The following is a 7134-nucleotide window of genomic DNA, read 5'->3' as shown; positions in this document are numbered from 1 at the left end:
GCTCAGGCATCTGTTTAGGATGCCTCCTGGACGCATCCCTGGTGAGGTGTTCCGGACACGTCCCACCGGAAGAAGGCCCAGAGGAAGACCCAGGACACGCTGGAGGGAATATGTTTCTCGGCTGGCCTGGGAACGCCTCGGGATTCCCCCTGAAGAGCTGGACCAAGTGGCTGGGGAGAGGGAAGTCTGGGCCTCCCTACTTAGGCTGCTACCCCCGCGACCCGACCCTGGATAAGCGGAAGAAAATGGATGGATGGATGGATAATTTTAAAATGGTTTCTATCTCATTATATAATATCTGTTTTCAAATGTACTGAACAAAAAGTTCATTTCGTAGGATTTAATCTTGTTGTTGCTGAGTGCAAGTTTATGGAAAACCTACTTTTACATCAAGTGAACATTTTATCAAGGAACTATCTGTACAAGCTAAAACTTCTGAAATGTTCTGACCGTCAGCCTGATAAGATTTTTGTACATGTAACCCTGACCTGTTTTCATGACCCATTTTTTCATAATAAATATCGGACTCACCCAGTAAACGACAGAGTTCACTCTGACCTAGTCGGTGACTCTCAACTTTGCAAAGGGATTGAGCGCTAAAAAAACCCACCTCGCCGTGTTGTGAGAAGTTATTATCTTTAAAGGTTAAACAGAAGATACCTATTAGGGAGTATAAGAGAAACTGAGACGTTTATTTTCTAAACACAACGTCCCAGTGGCTTGTAAACCCCAAAATACATTAAAGACTGGTTCATCCCAAAGATCCAGTCCCCCGGCACAAACAGAGTAATATTTTGTATGTTGTTCAGTGTCAGGAGGGTGATCAGTCTTACATCGGGGAAACTAAACAGCCACTGGCCAAAAGGATGGACCAGCACAGAAGAGCAACATTATCAGGCCAGGACTCTGAGGTCTACACTCATCTCCAGGTCAGAGGTCACTCTTTCAGGGATGAAGATGTTCACATCCTGGACAGAGAGGAACGATGGTTTGAGAGAGGAGTAAAGGAGGCCATTTTTGTGAAAAGAAACCGTCCATCGTTAAACAGGGGTGGAGCCTCCGTGTTCAACTGTCCCCCTCTTACAATGCTGTGATTGCTAGTATCACTCAGCCCTCTGTGAATAGTAAACAGCCATCAGGGTGCTAATGATCCATTGTTAGGCTGATGGTCCTTCTTGACCATGTGATCAGCTGGTTTTGGTTGTCAGCAGCAAACTGGTTGATCCACTCTGAGAAGGTGCTATTTAAGAGACTGAGCTGAATACAGCACCTCAGACTGAGGAAGTCTTTCAGATGGAAGATGAAACTTTTCTACAATTTTTTGTTGTTGTTTTGCTTTGTTTTGTTTTGTTTTTTGAATGTCCATTCATTCATTCAATTTTTATTTAGACGGTAAATCCCATTGAGCCTCGAGGACTCATTTACAAGAGAGACCTGAGTTCAACAAAGAATGATGACAACAATGGACAGTTATAAAAAGTCATTCTCCAGTTTTTTTTTTAAACAAATAGAATTGCTAAAAAAAAAAGGTAACAAAAAACAGCTAGATTCCAAGACAAATGTAGAAAACTAAAAACAGGAACATGTCTGCATTGGTCCCTGCCAGGAGTCCAACAGATTCTTAAAGCCACTTAGAGAGGTCAAAGGTCGAGAGCTTCAGGTCTTTTTACAAGATATTCCAGGAAACAGGAGCGGAGTAGGAGAAGGTCCTTTTGTCTAGTTCAGTCCTCACTGAGGAAACACTGCAGGTAATAATGTCCTGAGAGCGCACGCTGTAGCTGCACTCACACAGAGACATGTAGGAGGAGATGTATGAAGGCAGCAGACCAAGAAGTGATTTAAAGATGAAAATGTACCAGTGAGAGAGTCTGTGTGAAGTTAATGGTGACCAGTTAACCAGTGAATACTGGGTGCAGTGGTGGGTACGATAATCACAGCCAGTTAATATTAATAATCAATGGAGGGAAGGAAAGTCACAGATACAAGGCGTTTTTCTAGCATTCAGGGTTAGACAGGATCTGTTTCTGAAAAACAAACCCAGTTTAACTTTCAGTTTATTTACCAAGTTTTCCACATGGAGCTTAAAAGAGAGATGTGAGTCGACCAAGATACCCATATATTTATAGGAATCAACAAACTCAATGGGGACACCATTTGAGGATGAGATCAGAGGAAGAACTGCTGGGACCAATTTCCTATTTGAAAAAAGCATCCCTTTGGTTTTATCAGCATTCATCAGCATTACAAAAGGTCACTAATCTGGGGGTGATAATGGACCCGTCCTTAAAACTCAACAGTCACGTAAACATGATGGTCAAATCCTGTTCTATGTCATATAGGCTTCGCCCTTTAAGGCTGTCGCTGATGGGTTTATCCCGTTATGCGCAAGCATCATACTGAAAAAAATTAGTCCACGCCCACCTGCTGTGTGGGCCCCACCCGATCCGTATAAATTACATTAAGAGCGGGTAATCTGCTCCCATTTTTCTTCAGCAAGCTAATATAAAAAAACAACTGACCTTTTCAACGAGATGTCCAGCTCCAGCACCATCCACTTGTGTCTCTCCTGCAAGACCGGTTACTTGCTCAGCTTCGACCGGCACGACACCTGCGAGGGATGCCTGGGTCCCCGCCACGTCGCCCGCGCTTCCTCCTGCCGCCTCTGTGACGAGCTTCCACCGGAGGAAAGGCAGAGGAGAGCAGCCTTGTTTAAGGCTACCATCGAGGACTGCCTGTCCGTGGCGGGAGACTGCTCGCTGGACGACGCCATGGATTTCTTTGACGCCGGCTCTCGGAGTGAATCGGATGATTCCTCTGGGACTGGTGACGTTAGCAGCAGCCCCGACGCTCGTTCCCTCCTGGGGAGCGCAGTGCTGGAAAGAGGGAGGCCGAGCGGATGCTCGACTCCCCCGGGGTTTCCCGCCTCAAAGGCCACACCGCTCCCTGCCGTCGGCGCACTCCTCTCGGAGCTGCCCGCCATTATCCGGGAAGCTGCTAACGTAAAGGGGCTCTCCGTCCCCTCACCCCCCCCGCTCAGATCGGATGATCTTGCGGGAAGGTTTGGCTCCACGCCGGCTCGCCGTCTTGATCCCATCTGGCCTCGTTTTCCAGCGGTGACATCGTACTGGAACGAGGCCGCAGCCGGTCCTGGTAGGTTAAGGGCGCCCGTCTCCACTTACGCTCCCATCACCAGAGTGGAGGGGTTCACCGAGCGGGGCTATCCCTCGGTACCCCCCCTTGAGCCAAGCCTCGCGGAAGCCTTCGGAGCGAAGCTGTCCAGGTTGGAGCAGCGTCCCTCCGGGGAAACACGACCAGGCGGTGACCGCGCTCTCCAATCAAGCCCACCAGTGTGCTTTTCAGGCGGCCGCAGCTAGCAACAACGTGGCGCTGCTAGCTTTTAGCATGTCGAAGAGGCTGGAGGCCGCAGACCTGCCCAAGGAGACAAAGAGCTCCCTCTGTAAGTCGGCAGACGCCATCCTCAACATGTGCGCCGCTTCCACGGTTTGCCTGTCGAGGATTGCAGCGTGGATGACGGTAATCCAACGATCCACCTGGCTTCGTCACTCTCCCTCGCTGCCGGATAAGCTGCACAAGGACTTGATGGAGGGCCCCATCACGTCGGACGCGCTATTCGGAAGCAGCTTAAAAACCATGCTGGCGAATTCGAAGCAGTCGGAGGAGATGTCGGAAGCTGTGCGCCATCTCATCAAGCCGCGCGGCTCATCCCGTCCCCCGGCCCGCTGGAGAGATCGTCGCGAGCAGAGGCAGAAACATCGGCGCTCCACGGCCGCAGCAGCTTCGTCTCGCTCAGCTCCACCACCAGCCCCGCCCGTCAGAGACCATCCCTCCTCTTTCCGGCAACCTGCACTTCAGCGTTTCCCCAGAGATCGCCTGCAGACGGCGCTCGGGGCAAACAAATCGCAGAGCTCACGAAGGAGAAGATTTAAAAAATGACGGTCTGCGGAGGATGTGTGTATAAATGACACAGAAGTTGAAATAAATGATTTTTCAATGATCAAAGTGCCTGTTTTTAGCAAGTCTGTAAGCTCGGATGAGTTCACAGCCGTTGCACACACATCCTCCACACATAAAGAGCCGGTGTCCTTAAATAAAGGTTTTTTAAACCCACCGCCGCTCCAACACACGACGAGACGCTCACTCGACACTACGGTAAGCGAAATAACTCGTTATCAATCAGACCCGCACAATCACCACCCAAGCGGTGTTAAACGCGCACCCGAGCGAGGCAAGCAGCCTCCATCCAAACGGCGCTGTGTTGATGATGCACGCACAGCTGCCCGGCACTCACCGGCTCACATCGGTATAAATGTGGGACCGCAGGCCAGGTCCGGTGGAGGTTCCCGCTCTCAGCTAAAACAACACACGCCTCACCTGAGCAAACGCGAGCGGCCGTCATCCACCGCGTCTCAGCGATCGGCAGCTCACGGCGGCATAAGCGTGAGACAGCTGAACGAACCCGGCGACGAGCCCCGCCCCCAGCGAGAGCGGCGCGCGTCCCTCCAGAGAAAACGTGCGCTCCCGCGAGGCTCGCAACCTTCACTCCGACAGCACGGCGTTGATGAAGTCACGCCCTCCGCCTCTCAACGTTCACACAGCAACGTTAAACATGCAGCCTCATGACGTCATCAGCTGGCACACGCTTCGCCTCAGCACACACCGGCCCGCCCAGACATGAAGGTCGGTCCGCGATCCAGACGCAGCGCACGGGTGCGTGCAGAACAGCCCTTTCGAGGAAGCCTCGCCTTGGGTCACGCGGAAAACATTTCCGCGACGCATGACGGCGGTCGAGGCGGCGGATTGGATGACATCCGTTCAGAACACAGCGCATCATTTAAACGCACGTCCACTCCACGAACGCTACGCAGAGTGGCTAAAAACCTGCTCGCCGGACAGATGGATGGACAGAGTGTTATGCAAGGGTTACACGCTGCAATTTGCAATCCGACCCCCTCCGTTCGGAGGAGTTATGGAGACGGTCCTGTCATCACCAGACTAAATCTCAGCCTTAAATGCAGAAGTTCAGGAGCTTCTGATAAAAGGCGTAATCTCCAGAGTTCCCAACGGAGAGGAAAACACAGGGTTTTACTCATGCTACTTCCTGGTCCCCAAAAGGACCGGAGGGATGAGACCGATTCTGGATCTGTCAGCTTTCAACAAAGCGATCATGGACAGACCGTTTCACATGCTGACAATCAGACAGCTGTTGGACAACATCCAGAGAAACGACTGGTTTGTTTCTATCGATCTAAAAGATGCTTATTTTCACATACCGATCATCCCAAAACACAGGAAATTTCTGCGTTTCGCCTTTCAGGGGATGAAGTATCAGTACAACAGGCTGCCTTTCGGGTATTCCCTCGCGCCTCGTACGTTCTCAAAGTGTGTGGAGACAGCCCTGCATCCACTGCACAGAGCAGGGATGAGAGTTTTGTTTTACCTGGACGACCTGCTGCTCCTGTCACACTCCAGACAGGAGGCGCTGATGCAGGCTCAGGTGTTGGCATCACACCTGTTAAATCTGGGCTTCGCCATAAATTGGAAGAAAAGCTCGATTTTCCCGGCCCAGACAATTGTTTATCTGGGAGTGGAATTAAATTCAATTACCATGAAGGCTCGCTTATCACAAACGAGAATCGACACTTTAAAAAGTCAACTCCGCCACGTGAGACCTGGCAAAGTGATAACAGCTATCTCCGTCATGAAGCTGTTGGGAATGATGTCATCAGCTCACACAGTGGTTCCGCTGGGTTTGTTACACATGAGACGCCTCCAGAGGTGGTTTGCGCGTCTGCGTGTGGATCCAGTAAAACACAAAAGACGGATGATCACTGTCCCTTCCTCTGTGAGAGCAGACCTCCGACACTGGGGAAACACCCTGGTTCTGTCAGAGGGAGTTCCCGTCAGCAGTCCCACGTCACACGTGTCAGTCTTCACGGGCACGTCGCTGTCAGGTTGGGGGGGGGACATGCCTATCTCAAGCAGTAGGGGCGCTGTGGCCCCACCACACATCAGCCCACATCAATGTTTTGGAGTGTCGCACAGTGCTGAATGTGATTCAACACTTTGCTCCCGTGCTACAGAATCAACACGTGTTGATTCACACAGACAACATGGTGACTGCTGCGTACATAAACCACCAGGGGGGTGTGCGTTCAGCCCAGATGTTACACATTGCGCGAAAGCTACTGTGTTGGGCTCACCAAAACCTGCTCTCCATCAGAGCGGTTTACATACCCGGTGTTCTGAACAGAGGGGCAGATGTGATGTCCAGGGGCGGCCCACGTCACGCGGACTGGACCCTCCATCCAGACCTGATGTTTCAGACGTGGCAGAAGTTTGGCAAAGCAGATGTGGACCTGTTTGCGACGCGAGAGAACGCTCAGTGTCAACTATGGTTTTCCCTGAGCCCGCGAGACGATCCACCGCTGGGGGTGGATGCATTTGCTCACAGCCCGTGGCCCAAAACGCTTCTGTACGCGTTTCCCCCACCTCCTCTGATTTTACGGTTCCTGAACCGAGTTCAGGAGGAGGGATTGACGGCTCTCCTGGTAGCTCCCGAGCGCGTGAACGCACCATGGTTCCCAGTCCTGCAACGTCTGTTGTCGGGTCGTCCGTGGAAACTGCCGTGGAGGGAGGATGCTCTCCTTCAAGCAGGAGGAGTGATCAGGAGTTACCCAGAAATAGGTCAGCACCTGTGGGTCTGGCCGCTGAGCGGTCCCGCTTAGAGAGGATGGGTCTCCCTCAGGAGGTAGTACGCACAATTCAAGATTCACGTGCTGCATCTACCACAGCTCTGTACACATCAAAGTGGACGGCCTTTCAGCGCTGGTGTACAGAGAAAGGTTTAGAGGCCACCTCATGCCCATTAGGCGGCGTGTTGTCTTTTCTACAACAGCTGATGGATAGGAAGTTGGCATTCAGCACGATTAAAACGTACGCTGCAGCCATCTCTTCCTGCCACGAAGGGTTCGGAGACAGAACAGCTTTTAATCACCCGCTGATGAAGCGGTTTCTAAAAGGTGTACAAAGACGTAGGCCTGTTTCACGCCCACTTGTTCCACAGTGGGATTTAACGCTGGTCCTGCGAGCCCTGATCAAAGCCCCATTTGAGCC

Source organism: Nematolebias whitei, chromosome 5 (assembly GCF_014905685.2).
Source record: "Nematolebias whitei isolate Nwh7 chromosome 5, NemWhi1, whole genome shotgun sequence".
Classification (NCBI taxonomy): Eukaryota; Metazoa; Chordata; class Actinopteri; order Cyprinodontiformes; family Rivulidae; genus Nematolebias; species Nematolebias whitei.
This window is presented reverse-complemented; position numbering follows the sequence as displayed.